General features: G+C 37.7%; 2 long non-coding RNA genes across 2 annotated transcripts; one reads left to right on the forward strand and one right to left on the reverse strand.

Annotated features, from left to right (window-relative positions):
- Window positions 1-436: 436 nt before the first annotated feature.
- On the forward strand, window positions 437-12,689 carry LOC116447783. Its single transcript, XR_004241695.1, has 2 exons — window positions 437-648; window positions 11,359-12,689. It is a non-coding gene; the product is annotated as an uncharacterized LOC116447783 (long non-coding RNA).
- Window positions 12,690-18,031: 5,342 nt separating this feature from the next.
- LOC116448641 lies at window positions 18,032-20,560 on the reverse strand. The gene is made up of 3 exons (XR_004242069.1): window positions 19,621-20,560; window positions 18,962-19,134; window positions 18,032-18,148 (listed from the first exon to the last, which is right to left on the reverse strand). It is a non-coding gene; the product is annotated as an uncharacterized LOC116448641 (long non-coding RNA).
- Between the last annotated feature and the right edge of the window lie 831 nt (window positions 20,561-21,391).

Here is a 21,391-nt window from a genome sequence, read left to right on the forward strand (position 1 = left end):
TTCCACAGAATCTGTTTGGACATTTAAAGGCTCAGGAGGGTGGCTTGTTTTGTTTTGAAACTGTTCTTGTTATGTTTATCCAGTTGTTTTCATTCTCCTTTTATTAAAATAAAACAGGTGAGGTGTTGGGGTCCCTCCCCCGCCGTGTAGCCCTGGGAGAGGGGCCCTGAGGGCACAGGCACGGGGTTTCCCTGCCCCTGCTCAGCCTCGTTCCCATTGGTTGGTTTGTGTTCCCTGCGTGGGCAGAAGGACCCTTGGTCCCGTGACTGGAACAGTTCCTCAGCAGAGCTCCGGCCATGCGGCTGGAGAAATAAACATCTCTGAAACAGCTATCAAGAATCTGTCTGTCCATATATATTTCCTTTCCACGGGACTCCTGGTTTGATATATGCGTGTTGCAGGATCCCCACTGCAACAGTAAAGTATATATTCTTTTGAGTTTTTGTGCGTATTTATGAGGAATGTTGTTATTCATATAAATTTACTGTTTAATAATCTAATATTTTCATTTATTGCCATGTCTGTGAGCGGCAGAGTTAGTTTCTCTTAGAGAGACCCTGTTGCTGGTGATCACCTGGGCCATCGGTCTTGTGAAGTCTTGGAATCAATTCTCTTCAAGAAAATTGAAAATCATGATTTCTTAAACAGGTAAATGAATATGTCTATGCTATAAAGAGAATCTGGAGATGTACTAGTTTGAAAACAAACTAGTGGGAGGCACCAAGTCAGAATAACAATTTAATAGGGAAATTAAAATCTAGGCAGAAACCACTGGTTTAAACTGACAGAGTCAGGATACAACCTGAACCCCTGTCAGTCAGGGTGGTGGTAGCAGTCCCATAAGATGGTGGCTGCAGTCCTCCTGAAGTGGTGGATGTGGTTCTGTTGAAGCAGTGATCCCGTAGAAGGGTCTGCTCTTCCTCAGAAGGTCCAGTGGTGGTTATGTAGCTCCTGTCCTCTGGGAATCCAGTGGAAAGATGTCTGTGGTGTTTGGAATCTCAGATTATATCCAGGATGGAATGCTTGGTTCTTCCCTCTGGGTGGAGCATCTCACAATGGGATGATGAGTGATGAGGCCAAGCTTTGATGGACTCATTAGCAGAAGATAGTCCAGAGGGAGGAGGCAGGGAAACACTGCCCCACCTGGTTTCAACAGCTCATGAGGATGGTAATAGAATACACTGCAACCCAGGACAAGGGACAAAGGCTGAACCAGATATTCAGTTTCAGGTATTTGAACTTGCCCTTCATTCAGAAAAAGAATTTGGGATTGGTATAATATACTGCAAGAATTCCATGCTCACTGGTCTTTTCCACATAAGGAATTCCTAGATAAAGTAAATATTTAGGTTTTATTCTTTACACAATTTTATATTTACATTTGCTTTCCAATTGTCCTGGGTGTTAGATGAAGGTGAGATAACTCGATTTTTTTGCAAAGGAATGAAACAACTTGATAACATTATAAAGACTAAGTACTCTATTTCAGTGCTTTATAGACAAGTAGATAAACACATTAGAGTATTATTAGGGATATTAATTATTGTGGCACTTTGACACATAACACAGATCACCTTGTACTTACATGTATTGATCAAAGTTTTCAGATCATTGCTTTATAGAAGTAAAGAAATCACTAACTGAAAAGTTCCATCATCTTTCCTTTCTTTATTTTATCTCATGTTTCTGTAATTATAAATACCCAAAGATAGTTACCATAATAAGATATATGCAAGGAATAAGATTTCACAAACCATTAACTTGCCTTCTACAGACCTTTAGATATGACTAAAATCTAAAGCTAAAGTTACCTTTAGATAGCCTTGGATATGGGTAAGGGCATTTGAAGTAAATACTGTGGCTATTGTGTCTTCAGTGGAAATTCTGCATTTCCTTAGAGGGATTTGAACATTAATGCTTCTAGCTTAGCTCTGCTAGAAATGAGAACCAAACATTTCTGCATCAGATTGTCTCTCTGCTTGTTAAGATCCAATTATCATGACTATTAGAGAGACGCCTCTTCCTGAATTAAGGTGCAAACGACCATATGCGGAAGTCAATAGTATAGATTTTATTTAGTAGTAAATGTGAGGTAGAGAGAGGTAAAAGGAAATAGGAAAGGGGTGGTGGGGGGCAGGTAGGAGAGAAAAAGAATGAGAGACAGATTAAGTAGAAAGATATCCCCACCCGTGGGTCCAGATGGTTTCCCATTAGTCCTTTTCTTCTGGTCTTCTTGGTGGTGGGGGTCCCACAAAACTCAGAATTCAATGGGTTAATATATGTTCAGGTGTTTTGGGAATCCCCTTCTGGGGCGGGGGGGGGAAGTTTTACACTGTCTTTTTGCAACACTGTGCAGTCCTCTGGTGGAAGGGCCTCAGGAATGGGCTGTGGGCTGTGGCCTCCCCCCGCTGGACCCGGCCAGAGCTGATTTTCAGCACAGCTGCGGAGTTGGCTTTCCTGGTGGGCACGTACTTCTCCCCCAGCCTTGTTAACCTCTCCTTAGACCTGAGATAACTGGACAATAGTGCCACCTCTATCTTATTTCAAGTTCCTCTCAGGTGGCTTAACTCCCAGTCCAAATGCCAAGAATCCAAGGGGCATATTGCGGAGGGTAGGCTTTGGTGGTTGCAGATGAGGAGTTGCTTCCTTGCACAGTTTGCTATAGAGGGCAAAGTCCTCTAGTGATCTTAACAGTGTTTGAGGTAATCATGATCTTTAAGTCTCTTACACTGTTACCAACAAGCTACTAACTATTTAGTTACTAACTAATACAAATGTGATTTCTGAAAAGTAAGGAAGATGCTATGGAAAATTGAATTTGGATATTGTGTTGATTAACTTAATTAAAAAGAAACACACAAAATAGTAGAAAAATAATCTTTTTATTTGGACAAACAAAACTAAAAGGAAAATGGAAAGAATAATATAGATTATTGGTATTGATCTTCAAAGATCTGTCATGTTTACAACAAGAAAGGCAGAAGAATATTGAGGAAAGAACTCTAGACCTTACTAGACAGATGACTTCTTCGGTAAGAGAGTGGGAATAAATAGGAAGTCTATAAGGACTGTAAAAAGAGAGATCATCAACTCCATCAGGGAACTGTTAGATTTGAAAAGGTTGTTTTAACAAGTAAAACCTACTTCAGTGATATAAAGAGGAAAAGAACAGGGAAAACAAAAGTGGGGTCAATATACAGTGGGGATATGTTGGAGATTAAAAGTGAGCTGGGAACTGCCCTCAAATAAATAAGCATTTTTGTCCCGGTTTTCAGTAGAATATTGGTGTCTGGTAAAGTGTGTCCTCTGGAGATCGTCTCCACCGACACAAAAGACTTTCCTCCACTAAGTAAGAAAAATGAGTTGCTTATAAGTAAGAGAAACACAGTTGCTTATTCAAATTTGTAACTATTTATGGCAGCACATTAAGCTAATTTAAAATCAAGCAAATGCAGTTTAACCCATTGTTAATAGGCTGGGACTACAGTTGCTGTTGAGAATTCATATGTCCCCTGGTTCTTTTTTTGGTAGTAAGAATCTCCAAATTCACCCCATTTCTTTTGAATGGATTATTCCTCACTTCTAAATCAGTGAAAGTATTAATCAGGTTTTCCAACTGAATGAGTTTGAATTCCTTTGTTTCTTGGTCCCTTAAAAGTCGAGTTAAAAAAAGACTGAGCAGGCTAATAAATGGGTGATTTGAAACTTTCTCTTTTCCCCTAGGGAGTGAAAAGATATATGGGAGGACAGATCCTTCTCTTTGTGCTCTGTATGTTCAGCAATATAAAAACAAAACCTCCTGAGAGCTGGAGCCTTCTCTCTCAAGCATACATCTCCTTTTGCAGAAGTTGTACTAACAGAGAACTTTAGTTATTTTTTCAAATTTTACAAGAGTCCTCAGAAAAAAAAGAAGCCAAAACAAAACCAAAACAAATCAAACCCCAAAACAAACAAACAAAAAAAACCCCCCAAAAAATCCAAACCAAAAAAACCTTAAAGGATCCTAACACAGCAAAGTGACTACAACACAGCAGATAATATGATAAACAAAGACACAAACTTCTATACAGACAGTGTGCATGTATGCATACTCTAAAGGCATCTGGATTTAAAAGATTACAGTGGGTCCTTGCTGTATTTTTTCAGGTTTCTTTCGAAAGGGGCAGTTTGGGAAATAAGAAGTTGGATATGAAAATTGCCAATCTAATGTTGAAACAGAAGTAAAATAAAAAAAATATGACTTTCTGAGTACTTTTTGAATGTTTAAGGAGGAATTATTCATCTCGCTTTCTACAGTGAGAAAAAAATTACGTACAAAATCACATGTCCAAGAAGAATCAATTTTTTTTCCTTTCCTCATTTATCAGTGGGGAAAAATGAACCATGACATTTTTAGCCAACATTCAACAATAAGCAAAACATGAGCATAAATTCTGAAGGAAACCATAACTAAGGAGATGGAAGTAGTGAAAAATGGCATAAAACCAGGGAAAGTCTATTAGTGGTATATTTTACTACAAATTTTACAAAGAAACGTTAATCAATTTTAAGACAGGCTTTACTTGGTCTATGAAAGGAAATAAAAGGAGTTGCCTCTGAGTGCAGGTAGTTGCTCTCGATAACCAACACTACCCTTTCCATTTCAATCTGCAAAAGACATGACATACTTCAGGTGGGGTTATTGAACCAGCTATTCACCACAACCTCCCTTGGGGATTATTTCACTTGCTTTACCCCAGAAGATCTTCAGTATTGTCTGTATCATTCAGAAGCTGGTGGAGAGAGGCTCAGCAAGGAAATGAAGAAATAAGGTCTGACACAAAGTGACATCCCTGACTGAGTCAGGTAAACTATTGCCTTTCTTGGTCCACTTTAGGTTTGATAAAGACCCAGCTCCTCACAGAGTTCACTTCTTCTGAACTGCTGAGTTCTTTGATGACAAACTGACTTCGGTGCAAGTAGAAGTCAATATTTTAAGGGCCGTACAAGAGCAATCCAAGTCTACAGGGCATTGTTTAGTGACATGAATACATAGGTTTATTGAGATGGTCAGACTTTCTAATACCTCATGTCCAAATCCCTGTAAATTCCACCATGTCTTTACAGCTTTCTGAGCTATACTAAATTCACAGAACACTTTTAAGGTGAAAGCTTTCTAGTAAGACAGACAAATGTCATGACTCTCCTTGTAGAAACTACAGTTTATCCCAGTTTTCTCATACCAAATTTGTTCTAGAAGAGAACAACAGAAGACTCTCTTCTATTTACTGCTGGGCTTTTAAGCCCAAAAGTAAACACATTTTTATAGAGCTGTCTAGATGCAGTATTGTTTGTGAAAGTTCTTTAGAAACTAAGTACGTATTATTGTTGTAGTAGTAGCAGTAGTAGTAATAGTAATGATGATGATGACAAAAGGTATTATTAATGTTGTTGTTGCTGGTTTTATGATTATTATTATTATTAATATTATTATTATGTTTGAGGGATAGGTTGGAAAAAAATCACATCCAGCATATCCAGCATTCATCCAGGATTCATTTCTCTGCTTAGGAAAGAAGACAAATAGCTAGGTGACATATCATATTATGATATACCCTAGTGATGTGGTATGCCCCTAACAGAGAACAGAAAAGAAGAAAGTCAGGTAAAATCAACCCACAAAAAAGATGACATTTGCTGGTTGGTTTCTACTTTTCAGAAGGAAACAGTGAGGTTGGGAAGTGCCTGCACACCAGGGATGGGAAGAGGCTCAGACTTTTTATGTCCTCAAAGCCTTAGCTCCCACCTCAAGTTTTGACTCCAGTGTAATTCTTGTATTCCCTAGAATTTGAAGTTCTGCAGAAGTAGACTTGGATAAGTATCTGAGGCCTCATTCCCTACCAATCAGTGGAAAGCAGAGCTCTCTCCCTACTGATCAATGGGGTGGGGAGAGAGGGGAGTCCCTTGACTGCCTCCATGGACAGGTCTTGCCCTGCTTCACTTCACTGCTGAGACAGGGACAGTGTCCATGGCTCCCTCTAAATTGCAATTCCTTCCGTTAAGTGATCATCTATTTTAAAAATAGAAAACATCACTAAGGCTTCAGAGCTCTTGGTGTGGAGAAAAATGTGAAGACATAAACTCTGAGAGTTCAGTAAGCAATGCAAATTTCAAAAAGAAAAACAGCACTATTTTTAAATTTCATGGTTTTTGCGGGACCAGTGCAATGGGGGAAGAGTGCAGAACTGAGAACAAGAAAGATTGATTTTGTATTTTTTAAAACAATCTGGGTTTGGCACTCCTCCACTGTGCTCTAGAAAACCAAGATGTATTCATGAAGCTTCCTATTGCATTTTGTGGCTTCTTATGTATAGAATGGAACTATAAAAGAAAAATTATTTTAACAGCCTGTGTAATGCAAAATAGAGGAACAGCTTTTTCCTCCTGTCCTGCTTGCAGAATCAGAGCCAGGTGAGTAAATTTTTCCCTTGTGTATCTAGAAAAATTTCTCTAAAAGACAAGTCAAACCCAAAATTTCAGCTGTTCCCTAATGTGCAGTTAATAATTATCTGATAAGGTTGTTTTTTTCTAATGCTCTTAGTTTGTTTGAACACAGTATTTTGAGAGCCACAGACACTTTTCTCTTTGTTGACTCATTAGCACTAAAATGCCATTTTTAAAAGGCCTTTTACAAAAGCCCAAAAAACCAGAATTAGTTATCTGCAGACAGCAAAAGCAGATAATTAAGAGCGAATATAGATATGTCAAAGCACATATTTGGTGGCTATGATAGATCTTAAAGAAACAAATAGAAATATGGCTAGAGAGGAGGAAATTATTTTGGATAATAAAGAACAAAATTAAAACTGGAAATATCAAAAAATGTTAATTTTGCCTTTTTTTTTTTTTTTTTTTTAGTATAAGAAGAAAATGGACAGAATTGTCTATTTGTATTTCTTATGAAAATTTCCTTAAGGTTTCTCTTAGTCTTTGCATTCCAAGAAACACTAAAAATAACCTGGAAAGCAATCAGACTTTAAAAAAACAAATAAAATAGAGGAAGGAATTCAAGACTTTAGGACATCATCCTCTGTAATCCATGTAGGATTGCTGATCCCATGGTTTTCTTGATAAATAAAATAGGAAAAAAATAAATAAAGCTTTCTAATGTATCCGAAGTCCTGTGTGCAGCATGTTTCCAGCCAGAGGCTGAATGCTGGACATATATATGATTGCAATGGAATGATTTTTATTTTGGTTATGCAATATCCTCCCTAAAACAATCCTACTTCTGATAATATTTTACATTTGTAAGTGTATTTTTGGAACATTTCTACCAGTCTAACATATCTGACAATTCCAATCCTTTTAAGGCCAAGGCTTCTGGGGAAAGAAAATAAAAAAGAAGACTTCTAAGAAGATGTCAGAAGCTTTTTCAGACACCTAATAGACTTACTGAGTTAAATGCAAACATTTTCAGAAAACAATGTGCCATTTAGTGTCCTTGGTATATCACTATTCACTGTTCTGAAGGCACAGATTAATATAAAATCTGATCAGTTCTTCAGATAAGCTTTATAAAATAAACTGTTATTTGGAGAGCAAGTCTCAAATGACAGAATGAAATGAATTACTCTGTTTTTTACTTGTCTGTGTTTATACATTTCAGAAGACAAAGTAAAACAGAATATTACAATACATGCCATTTCTTAAAACAAAAAGGGTTGACTATTTCTTTTTCCATTCTTGCATGGTTAAAGATAGGATAAAGAAGGATAGGAAAGTGACTTTTTGAAAAATACATATATTTAATGTGCAATGAATCTTGACAATATAATATACTGAACTTTACAAAGTCCATGCAGTCCCTGGAACTTTAAGAGCTTTGGATAACTCTATATAGTTATGACAGCATATATGAGTGAGTTTTAATTAAAACAGTAACAGCACTGTCATGGAATCAAAAAACCCAGAACTTTTAAGCCACAGTTTTACCTGCAAGTATGATGACATTCAGCCCTCAGAAGGCAAAGAAAACAAGCATCCTCTCAACCCTAAACAAAACATATAATCACTCTAAAACTTTGGCTTTTTGGGATGAAAAAAGAAATACTTTTCTATTGCAATGTAGCTGTGCAAACATTTTCAAAAGTAGGATTTCTACAAGGTAACTTGCCTTTTACACTGAATAATTGATCTACCTGTCAAAGTACAGAAGCAGGTGTGACCTGTATGCCAAACTACTGGGAAATGCGTGTCTGATTTTATACCTGCCCTATACCAGGTAAAATATCGCAGGTGCAGTACATATGACCTAAAGGAATATTCACATGAACCAGTAGCTGCACAGTACACAAGTGGTCATGAAAATATTATCCTGTGAAACCATTCTGCTGGCACTTGCTCCTTTTAAATGAAAATATGGCACAGAATGGCCATTTTATCTCTTGAACTCCTAAAGTTTATAACAATGTAGTTCTCCTGGCTGATGGAGAAAGAAGCTGTGATCAGACACTCAGCAGCAGAACCTGAGCCAATAGTATTAAACTTTCTTTTCAGTATTATCTTTCCAATAAAAAGGGACACTTTAGAAATTTAGGATATCCATTCCAGTTGCATGAAAACTTATGTCTCTGAAAAGTCTTTATGAGTTTTCTATTCCTGTCATAATAATCCATGAACACTGCACACCATAGGCTAAAAACTTCTCTTCCTGTTTAATTAACTAAAAAATATAGGTTTTGACCATGGAATTTAGCTCAGAAACAGAAATAAGAAATAGAAGTAGTTACTTCACTAAGTTCTATATAACGAAACTATATAAGTCTATTTGATTTAAGATTAATAGAAATTTTGAATTTAGAGAAAAAGCCCTCAAAGTTTCACCTCGTTTTGCTGCTATAGGACTATTTGTATAAAATAAATCCTGCAATAAAAAATTAATCTTTCAGATTTGAAGTCTATTTGCAAAGATTATCTCTGTTCCTAGCAGAAGTGGTGATTTGTTTGTGTTCACAGTGTTTGTCAGAAAGCATATGTACATGAATATTTTAGAGACCAGCCTGCTCCAGAACGTAACCCTGTTTTCCTCTTATTCCAGCCGGAAAACAATGTTGGCTTATAAACTATGATGTTATTGTATTTTTTCTTAAAGTAGAAAAATATTGTAAGAGAAGCATTTTATTCTTTCTCAACTTTGCTGAAGGTAATGGACTTCCTTCCTAGCCCTGTCAGAAAAAGAGAATTTGAGAACAAGTTAGATGTTTTGGGGTTATTGTTTAACTAAAATTGTAATTCCTACACAAAACAAACAACAAACAAACCTGTTCTTTTGTGCTTAAGTTACCATAGCCAATGGTGATGTAAAATCCTACATCCATTAAAGTAAACCTGTATTTTTCCAGCAGCTTTGCACAGAGATCACTCTTACTCTTGCATTGTGTGAGGCAGATGGACTATTAGGTGTCAGAATTATGCTGTAATGAGGATGTCTTGCTTTCTAACTTAACTTCACAGTTACATTGCAGGAGAAATGTAGGATTTAGGCAAAGTGTTAGGACAATATGACAGTTTTAATCTAAATCTCAGAGTACAAATGCCTTGAATACTTGAATTGTAGGAAACAGGCATTTCAATGCCTGCTACAACACTTTATTTGTTGTTGGTGTGTCATGATAAATTTTATATCAAGCAATGATTATTCCCTGAGATCCAATCCACAAATGAGATGAGCTTTGAAGATGGATTGAACTCTGGCTTTAATGGTAACCAATTGTTAAGATCCCAAATTGTCTCATTATAAGATGTTTTCTTTCTTTTAATTAATTGTGATGGGCAACATTTAGAACCATAGAAACAGTGTTGGATTCAATACAAGAAGAATCCTGATGTCTCTCTTTTGAACAAAACACAGCACTTTGACAAAATCCACATACTATATTCTTGTAGTATTTTATAGTCTTAAACATTTTGTTAATGCAAAGCATGTCATCAACAGCAGAAAACAGTTACTTGTGTTGAAATACATGCAATAAGCTAAATGAACTGTGTCTAGGTATAGAGTTATTCATACATACTGACCAGACAAGGACGTAATGTTCTTGATGCTGGCTTGGACATTGATAGCTATTGCCACCCCAAAATGTGTTTGTGTTTAAAAAGGCACGCAGGTGTGTGATGATCTACTTGAAAACAGAAACAGGCTTTCAGCTCCAACCACACATTGTAATCCTTGTTCCTTATCCTTTGCTGTGCCACTTCCCTCCTCTTTCCTTTCCTTTTAAATGCAAAAACATATCTTCTAATTTCTTCTCTTTCGTTTGAGGGTATAAAGAGATTTAGGGAAACACCATCTGCATGAAAACACCAGGAAACTACACCATAGTTTTCTTCCATCACTGTGGAGCAGATACTTGATTATCTCCCATGACAGTTTTCATTAGTGTTTCCAATGCCGTGTCCCTTTCCTTAGCTTCTGGAAAAATTCCCTGCAGCCAGCTGCAGTTGTGCTTATGATAGTACTGACCACATGGCTCCTGTTTCAGACCAAGGATACATGCCAAAATACTGTAGCCTTTGGCTTGTATGTTCAACTAGTTTAAGACTACCTTCTCATGAAAACAAGGCCTTATTCAGATTAAGATTTTCAAATTAAGTCTTGACTATTTGCAGCAGGGAGATTCTTTTAGGCAACCTATCCCAAATCTCAGTTGTTCTCTTTGTGAAGAACTTGTACACAAACTGAATTTACCCTGAAGAAACTTGTGCTTATTTTCTTTTCTCCTGTTGCCATGCATCCTCATGAAGAGTGTGTCTCCATTTTCTGTTTAACTTGCTTTTAGATACTAGAAAACTGATGTCCACCTGAAACGAAATTCAATGCATAACAAACTTGAATTCTTCAACCTTTCTTTATATATCAAGTTTTTAATCATCTCAGCACCTTGCTGGTCTTGTGCTGGACTGTCTCCAACCTGTCTCTTTTGAACTGGGGAGATCAAAACTGGACACAGTATTCCAGGTATGGCCTAACAAGTGCCTATATGGTCAACAATAAGTATTTCTTCCGGAACAGGAGTAACTCAACAAGAATATACCTAGTAAAGCATACAGTGTGTAAAAGTTTAGTGATTACGTGAGTGCGATTGTATACAGACATTTGTATGTTCACAGAATACACGTATAAATGGGGTTGTAGGTAAGAGATTTGCACCTTGAAAATTTCAGGTAGGTGTTTAACTGCTTCTATGCCTGCAGAAATCAATATGAACATAATAAATATGCATCTAATGATGTAGTTACTGAATTCTTCCTTTTATGTATTGCTTAATTTTTTCTGTTTTTTTTCTTTCCTTTGCCTTTGGGACCCATCTTCCACAGCCTACGCAATAGAGAAGGAGATCTTACCACAGAAAAATACAGAAAAACAACAGAATTGAATTTTCTCTTTTACACAGGAGCTGTAAAAAAAAGACCTTTACTACAGAAGGTTTGACATAATGATAATTTAAAGGAGCAGAGAAGTGAAATTCATGCTGTTTTAATTAGGGGTACCCTTTCCTAAGCTGAACTACTTGATTTTCTTTTTAGACTGGGTAAAGAGTAAAAGAGGAAGATGAAAAATTAACTCAGACTAAAAATTTTCTAGATATCTTTTGATCATAAAGTGGGCAGAGTGCTTTGTTATTTTCTCTTCCTTACGAGATTGGCTGCCTCGCTAAATAGAGCTTTCTCTGTCCAAGCTGCAGGGAGAGAGTACTGTGCATGCTCCTATGGTCCTCTCTCCTATATTCACTGGTCTTCCAGCTGCTAGGACTGAGTTCTTAGCAATATTTTTGTAAAACAGTCTCATCTTACCTAGTGAAAGACTACATCGATGATTGTCTCCTAATGACCTCCAAGAATTTCCTTCAGCCTTCCTGTTTGCAAAGCTGATATGTTATGTCAAAAGCGCTGTTGGTTATCCTGACATTAACAATTTTAGAAAGATATTTTTTACTCAGTGTTCTGGGTTGGATATTCACTTTTGCTTGTAGATCTGTAGAAGGCAGCGATATTATACTGATGCCAGAGACCAATAAGTATTTCCAATTTGAGGAGTTCTCATATTTCTAGGAGATTAGTCTGCATATTTTGAAATTTAATCTGGAAAGCACTGTGTGGAAAACATGCAAAGGGGACTGCTACCTGCCTTGTAAATGAATAACTCTTATGAATTTAGGCAAGCACTGCAAGTTTTGCAGAACTCTATTACAGAATTTTCTGATAAAAGGGTACATTTGCTGAGTACCAATGCTTTCTGCTTAAGAGGTCTCTCCTGTAATTTCCTCTATCTGTTACCTAAGTGAAAAGACAGCAAACAGAAAACAACATTCGCTGTTAGTTTATTGCTTTGGCTCAGGGATTCTCATATTAGTGTTAACTGCCACTGAGAACAGCAGGTGGTAATTTCCAATGGAAACGAGCAGCTACTAGACCAGACAACCCTCATTTACTTACACCCCGTGCAATTCTTCTTGGGAATATCGTAAACTGTGGCCTCTTTCCCATTTGTCCTTGTTTTAGCTGACATTGTCATTCATGACTATACTGTGAGTGTAAATGATGATCTAATGTCACTTCTATAATTACTTGGCACCCTGAATAAACTGTAATCCCCCTGGGTCAATAACTGCTCTCAGCTTGACATTCAATAAACAAGGTTTGGAGAATTGCTGTAGTTTCACCTTTTTTTTTCTTTCCTTTTTTTTTTTTTTTTTTTGTTCCTCCTGGTGCTTTCAGTGAATGCAATTCAGGAGTAGTTCAGGACTATTAAGAAAGGAAACAACGGCACACAGTGTGAGACTGCTGAAGGAACGCCTCTGATTTTTGACACTTAGTTACAAAGGCCTCTTACCTGTAGGGTCCGATTCATCTACAATGCAATTTTTGAGAATGACTTCTGGGGGAGTGAGACCCTCCAGTCTGGGAGGCTGCTCTTTGTAGTGTCTTGAATCACAGTTTTAAGGGCACATATTACAGGTATTGTGACTATATTTGTTGTGTCCCTCCTTTATGCCTCAAGATTTTTGCCAGAACTTGTTTGCTGCTGTAGCCTTGAATGTGGCTTCACATACTGCAATCCAGGTAGGTGCAACCAAGCCTTTCCACTATAAAATAAATTGCCTCTGTTATGCACAAGGATGACATCCAACAAGGACAAATCAAGCATTGTCGCAACACTGTCTGTGTTGGTTTCTGCTGCCCTAACAAGTACCCAACAACTGCTGCTCCATTACTACTCAGGGTCTACTTCTGCCCAGACTGCCTAAAGGTCACAGTGATCATGAGTTTCATTCTCAGTTTTCCTATATCCTTCATCTTTTTCATTAAGGAAACAATATCTTGTTTAGTTGTACATTATCATGTCCTAACTATGTGCATGTGCCATTGTTTGAGAAAAACAAACCCAACTTATTCTCCTATTTCTGCCAAACCCAAGAAAGACTTTATTGGGTGGTATAATTAATCCTAAGGCAATTACGAACACAGCAGTCATTGCAAGAAATTATTAATATGCTAAGAATATGGTGAAGGTGAGAAGCAAATGATTAATAAACAGCAAAGATAAAGAAATAGGCCAAACTTTCCATGAGGTGAGGGCTGAGAAAAGTAAATCTGGAACTGCTTCGAGGACTTAACCTTTCAAAAGAGACTTGTATGACACAGAAGTTCAAAGTCACCCGGGTTTCTGATCTGTATGTCATGTTTTGAACAAAGAAGAGCAGCTGTATGAATGTATATAAAGAAGGAGCGAAGGGAGAAACACTAAAGCAGTCCAGCCATTGTGTGCAGAATTGAAAGAAACTGCAAAAAAGTGATCATAGGAAAGATGGTGGATTTGATGATGGATGGTGGATGATGCCAGAATTTCTTGCCAGAGAATTTTTGTTCATTCTGATACCAATATTTCACTATTTTGCAAGGGCAGATGGACTCTGAGGGCTCTTAAAAGAAACACTTCCTTTTAAAAATCTCTCCTATTTATATTTACTGTTTATTATTTTATTTAATATTTAGAGGTATGTTTTGCATACAGCTCCAGAAAACTTTGGAGTCACTGTTAAATGTTGATACTGTAAACAGTAATAAGCCAGCTGCATCCCTGCCAGCAAAGCTGTGCCTCGCCACTATGAACAAAAACACAAGAGCAAATTCATATTTGCCTAACTGAATATCTGTGCTTTGATGACCAATCCTAAAAGAAATACATTAAGATAGTGTACTGGTCCCAGATAGACTGTTCATGAACAGGCTGAGAAAGAGTTGAAAGTAACATAGTTGGCATAGAGGCAAGGGCAGGAAAAGAGGGTTGCTTTTCTGGCATGTGTTGCTAAGCAGCAGAAACATACCCAAGCCTTATATTAGGGAGTCTGTTGGTCTATAGACAAACATCCTGGGAATTTTAGTAGATGCTCTCAGTATTTTTAGTAAAAATGCATGTAGATCTTTTTCCCAAGCTACTTTTCAATGCCAACATGTAGTGAAATCCACGGAGATCCTTTCTGTGTGCAATTAGGTAGCAGAGGGACAATAAAAAGTCTTAACACTCTCAGGAATAAAAATTGCAGCCTTAACCACATTATATGTAATAAGTCCCTCAAATTGTTCCCTATAGCTTTAAACACCATTTCGTGTGGTTGGGAACTAAGATCGCCACACAGGAGAAAATCTCTGCAGCATCGCAGCACTTAAAAAGTAAAAGGAAGAAGAATACTTTGATCTTCTACATATCAGTGAGAGAATCTTTATAGGGGACAAAGTATGGAGGGGAAATAGAAGTGCAGATGGATTTCATCATTATTTTTTCCCCTTGAACAGTCATGTTGCCTTTCTTGATCAGTTTCTTTGTCAGAAACCCTTCACTGCGTTCAAAGACTGACTCAGATCAGGGAGTGCAAATGAAAACTGTGAGTGAGCAAAGAGGAACAGAGAGGATCCAGCACTGGAGAGAAAACAGAAGACCTGTGGCAGAAGGAGCAGAGCCTGTAGGAGGCAGAGGGGACAGTGCCCCAGGACACCATGAGTCTTCAAAATGGGGCATATAATTGCATAAATTGGCCCAAAATGCTATCACTTCCAACACACCACTAGCAGTATTCACTCTCTGTGCTGCCATGCAGGTTTTCTAGGACAGTAAACAATACAACCCATGTAACCCATGTCTTTAACAACACATGCTGGAAATGTGGAGAACAAAATTAAGTATGGCAAATCCTCCAGGGCTAAAGCCTCCATAAGCCTAGGCATGAAACCCAGGGAGAATGTAGATTCCCTATCTCTAGAAACATTCAAAGTCAGGTTGGATGAAGCTCTGAGTAACCTGATCTAGATGCAGATGTCCCTGCTCAGTGCAAGGGGATGGACTAACTGTTCCTTAATTAACTTTGAAAGGTCCTTTCCAACCCAAACTATTCTGCAATTCTGTGATAAACAGCTTGCACTCTCCTCACACTGGTTTCATTTTTTTAATTCCAGGAAAATATTGTTTGATGTTTTTAAGAATTTTTAACTTATCAACATATCTTTTTATCACCATGATAAATCCCTTTGTTGCTTTCCAAAGGTCTTCTTGTATGTTAATAAAACATTTTTCAAATATCTCTGTTATCAGACTAATAGGTGGCATAGTTCTATATTTGTTTTTCATGGAATGATTGAGTTTAATTTCTTTTAGTTTCCTTTTTTCCATGTAATAAGATCATTAAGGATTCAAAATGCATGCAATGTGTAATGGTATGTGTTAAAGTATTATCCAGGGTTTTCTCTTAGAGAACTGTCAACAATACTGCACATATGACTAGTATTTATCCTTCAGGCTTCACAAACAGAAATATTTTTCTTCATAGCACACCACTTAGTGATTTTTTTAAAGCATATCTTAGTCTAACAGCTTGACAGCTGACTGTAATAAATGCTTTTTTTAATGATCACTCTGTCTATGTCCAGCTGTCATCTCCCTGACAAGGCACCCCTCTAAAGACACTGAGGCAGGCAGAAATGCCAAGTGTATTGCCCTTCCTGAGATCTGGGCTACCACAAGGTCTTTCCCAAAGAAAGCTCTTTCTGTGCAGAAGCCACACTACAGATATACTGAGAACTGCTAGGGACTGTGGACTTAAAACACCCAAACACCGCAGGATCCAGAAAATGCTTTTTTTATTGGAAGCAAGGAAGCAAGAATATGAGCATAATAGTCAGATTTGCACCATGCACATGTAGAGATGTATAAGGTAGAAAGTGTAAGGTAGCAAAACTTGCTGGTGTAGATAAAGACCTATGCAGTAGACACTGCCTACATGTAATTCTTTGGGACACCTGCAAAAGTAACAGGGGGTTTTGGAGCGGAGAGGATAGTGTAAATATCCCTTCTGACAATGTGTTTGCATCTGATCTACAGCATTATGTTAGAAGATGCAAAGCACTTCTCCCTGGACTTTTTCTCAGTTCAAGGAGGTTCAGTGGGGTTCAGAGAAGCAGTCTAATTTTTTGTTTTGTCCCCATACCTAGTCCCTATAGTGTGATCATGACATGTTGCAGATCTGTGCCAGATATCACTGTCTTTAAAACTATGGAATACCCCGGATGACTTTAACAATCAAAATTTTTAAAAATTACTTCTGAGATTTTTGCAATAGTTATCATTAAGAGAAAGGAGAACGGATGACTGGACAACATCCTTTGAAAGTGAATAGTGAGACAGCTTGCTTCCTGCACTACACTGAAGGACCTGTGCTCCTTACTACCACAGGGTGCAACTTTGATGTGCTTAATCTCTAACTGTGCTAACTGCCTTCCTTTCTCATTGTTTTTTTCTAGGAAGATTATTGCTTTCAGAACAACAAAAAATACCCCAAACCAAATCAATCCAAATGAAAAAATAAAACAAAAGCATTTATGCATGACTTTTTATTTTCTCTAATTGTGTGGCCATTTCACACCGTCCTCTGATTCCTCCATCCTTCTTTGGCACAATCAACTATCTAGTAAAAAGGTTTCTAAGAGCCTGTGTTTCATATTCCCTAGTGTGCAATCAAAGCTTGAAAAACCAGGGGTTGTGTTGCCAGCTGCATCACTCATTTCTTGCTTTATGCCTGAAACCAAGGCTGCTCCAAATGTCTGCAGTAAGTGCTGAACTAGCAATGAGAAGAGGCAGAAAACTGAGGTGGGGAAGTGTCTGTCTGCAGTCATGAAATGGCAGAACTTTTCTGGTTTCACACAATTCACACAGACACTGGTACCTGTATTGGAATTATGAAATACAGGGGACTGGATATTAAACATCTTTCCACTGGATTGAAAACTCAGACCTAAACCAGATCTGCTTGGCCCAAAATCTGTCATTATTTAGCAGTTGTTTAATGATCTGTGTAAAGTGAATTGATAAGTTAATTTAGTTTTAGGAGAAATGTGACTTGTTTGTTTAAAGATTTTTCTCTGGTTAAGAGGAGACACCAAAAGTTGGGATAAACCAGGCTACATTTAATTTTTTTTTTAAGCAATTAGAAACTGGAAAAATGTCCTTAATTTTTGGATATAAATTTCCAACTATTATGAACAATTGAAAGTATTAGCACTTTATCTTATTTACCAAATTGTCTGATTTGGATACAAAAATCTTCTTTAGAATATTGAAAATAAATGTATTACTTTCCATTGTTATCTTGGCCCATCATTTTCCTAGATGGTTAGCTCTGTTAGACACGTTGTCTAACAAAGAAAAGAAATGCGGAGACAGCAAGGAAGCTGAGTGGGGTGCCTGAGATTAGAGATTCTGAGAGTTTGGACAGGATTACATACAGGTCCCTTCCCTTCCTTTCCCTTCCCTTCCCTTCCCTTCCCTTCCCTTCCCTTCCCTTCCCTTCCCTTCCCTTCCCTTCCCTTCCCTTCCCTTCCCTTCCCTTCCCTTCCCTTCCCTTCCCTTCCCTTCCCTTCCCTTCCCTTCCCTTTTCTTTTTGATTTTGTATTTTAAGTTGTAGAAAAAAAAAAGCTCATGTAATATCCTTGAGAGAAAGGCAGTTCTCACTTGCCTTCTTTCACTGAATGTCTTGTGCCACTGGTTCTGTACCTGGGTATGAATATCCTGGTCATGAAGGCACTGACAGATCTCTGTTCAATGGGGAAACTGGTTCTGAAAATAAAATTCAAGGGGGAAGGCTTGTCTTTTCCTTGGTGTCAGTCAAGAAAAGTGACTTCATCTTTTTATTGTAACTTTTATTATATTTTTAAATTTAAGTCCTTGTCCACTTTCTCTTCCTTTTCTTCTCTACTATTTATTGGAGGTAATGACCAATTTCTGCTCCAACCTACAAAAAGCTTTGTACCTTTGATAAATTACAGATTTGTCAAAAAGACTGTCATTGCTTTAATGATGCCCCTGTCTTGAGATGCTTCACTTCTGTTTTGCTTGTCTAGAGAAAACTTATGCTATGTGCTTGGAAGCACAGTCCTTTTTACATTTCTATACCTAAGAGAGTTTAATGAAACACTTCCATTTTTAGTAATTTCAAGTTGCTCTGTTTAGACCATATGGAACCAGAATACTGTGTCTTTGCAGGAGTCTGTTGCTTATTCTGACTTGAGTACTATCCCTTCATTCCAGGGAGGCAAATACTACAATTTTCTTGCACCATATAATATCAGGTTGCTTATATGACTAAAACTCATAATATATCTTTAAGAAAATAACACCACTGGATATACAGACTTATGTAGGAAGAACATCCACAGTTTTTGAAAAACACCAGGCCTTGACTGACAATAAGTGCAGTTTTTGAGAGCTTATGGCCAGTTTTTGTCAGAAAAAAAACCCCAACTAAACAAAACCAAACAAGATAGCCACCTGCAATAGCACCATCTGCTGGTCCTCAAAATTTGATACAAATTGTCAGCCTCTGACTGAAAACCATACTGCTTATCATGGGCACAGTTTAAAAGCACTTACTTGTAGGAAACTGTCAGTATAAATGGAAAATTTTGCAGTAAAAAGAAGCTCATTCTAGCCCATAATGATTTTCTTTTTGTAGAGTGGCTAAGAGTTGGCAGGAGTTCTTGTTTCTTTTAATAGTAGTCTGTGAGCTTTAAAATAGGAATGACTGCCTCCTGTTTGCATTTTACCTGAAATTAAGATTAAATATAAAGAGTTTAGGGAATTGTGAGTGATGCATGAAATTTGTCTAGAAGGGCATTTGTACCACGTGACTTGTTTCAAAAGGTTTTTTCTTAAAATGGAAGATACGTATCATGAAAATAAGAGATCAGTTCACATTTTGGTTTTAGTTTCCATTAATTAAATTAAAAAGATATTTTCAAGACTGAGTAAAGAATGACAGAATCAGACTAACTGAGAATAAAGCATAACAGAGAAGAAAATTTTACAAATGGAAAGAAAAAGAATTAGGTGAAATCTTAATGTTACCAAACTTCATTATCAGCATCCTTTAAAACACTCAGAGAAGGATGTTGGGTTGTCTTCAGATCAATTGCATTGTTCCTCAAATGCTGATAAAGTTAAACGAGGTTATCAAATGGAGAAGGTCTACATTTCAATAAGAAAAGATAGTATATAAAGAATTTGTAAAGCAAAATAGTTTGTAAATGCACCTTTGGTTAGCCAATATCAACCACTTCAGTCACCAAGCAGTCTTTCTTCAGGACTCCATTCACTACTTTGCAACAAAGAATCAAAAAATAATATTCAGTTAGCATTGGATCTTCTGCCAATACTCAGAGTGTTGTTTCTAGAATTTTCTTTTTTTGAAATCTGACTAAAACCAGTTTTTCCTGAAGACTTACAATAGTTCCCAGTTTGTGTCAGATCCCCAGAACAGTTTCTTGTTTCCTTACTGAATTTTGGATTCCTACACAGAAGCAAATCAGAATGGACTTGAGTGATGTGTTTCAGACAATTATTCACCAGAAATAAGTCTGCCAAAATGGAGGGTTTCAGGAAGTCCCATGTCTGAAGCTGAATTATCCAACAAGTTTTACACAAAATGAGCAAAGCGTGGCAGAAATGGTGAAGGATTTTTTCAGAACTTCTGAGGCATTTGTTTTTCACACACTACTAACAAAAGACAAGAAAGTTAAGGATTAAATACATCAAATTAGTACCACTGATGACAACAGGTACATGAAGTTCAACAAGGCTAAGTACAAGGTCCTGAACCTGGGCCAGGACAATCCCAAACACAGATAGAGACCGGGGGGTGCCTGGATGTAGAGCAGCCCTGAAGAGAAGGACTTGGGTTGTTGGTTGATGAGAAGCTCAACATGACCTGGCAATGTTCACTTGCAGACCAGAAAGCCAACTGTGACCCAGCTGCATCAAAAGAGGCACGGCCAACAGATCAAGGGAGGTGATTCTGCCTTTCTACTCTGCCCTCATGACACCTCATCTGGAGTGCTGTACCAAGTTCTGGGGCCCCCAACATTGAGCTGTGTAAGTGAGTCCAGAGGAGTCCACCAAGATGACCAGAGGGGGACTGAAGCACCTCTCCTGTGAAGACAGGCTGAGAGAGCTGAGGCTGTGAAGCATGGAGAAGGCTCTTTGGCCTTACAGCAGTGTTCCAGTACCTGAAAGGAGCCTATAAAAAAGATGGAGGGAGACATTTTACAAGGGCATGCAGTGACAAGACAAAGCAAAATGTTTTTAATCTAAATGACAGTAGGTTTAGATTAGATCTTAGGAAGAAATTCATTACTGTGAGGATGGTTAGGCACTGGTATAGACTGTACAGAGAAGTTGTGGATGTCCCATCCCTGGAAGTGCTTAAGGCAAAGTTGGATGTGGCTTTGAGCAACCTGGTCTACTAGAAGGTGCGCATTCCATGGCAGAGGATTTTGGAAATAGATCCCAGAATCATCAAGGTTGGAAGAGACCTTCTAGGACATGTAGTACAACTGTGGACCCAGATCACCATAATTACCCCTAAACCATATCCCCAAGTGACACATCCAGTGTCTCTTGGACACTTCCAGAGATAGTAACTCCACCACCCCCCTGGGCAACTTATTCCAACCACTCTTTCAGTGATTTTTTTTTTCTAATATCCAATCTGATCTTGTTGTTCCACTTGAGACATGCCAGAAGAGATGATCATTAAGGTCCCTTTGAACCCAAACCTTTCTGTGATTCACAAAGGGCGTGGAAGTGACCTGCAGAAGGTCTCCAAGGAAACCAGAGACAGAACCAGAAACTGACCAGAAACAACAAGCAGTGTCATACTCCACTTGCTATAAGTTAGGCTATAAAAAAGATCACTGAATTTCTTCAAGGTTTAAATGTTTTTTTAATATTGTCTATAAGAAAAATTTGATTCTTATTCATAGGTGTCAGGCTTGTAAGAAAACCCTAGCAAAAAGCATAGATATA

Source organism: Corvus moneduloides, chromosome 1, assembly GCF_009650955.1.
Source record: "Corvus moneduloides isolate bCorMon1 chromosome 1, bCorMon1.pri, whole genome shotgun sequence".
Taxonomy (NCBI): domain Eukaryota; kingdom Metazoa; phylum Chordata; class Aves; order Passeriformes; family Corvidae; genus Corvus; species Corvus moneduloides.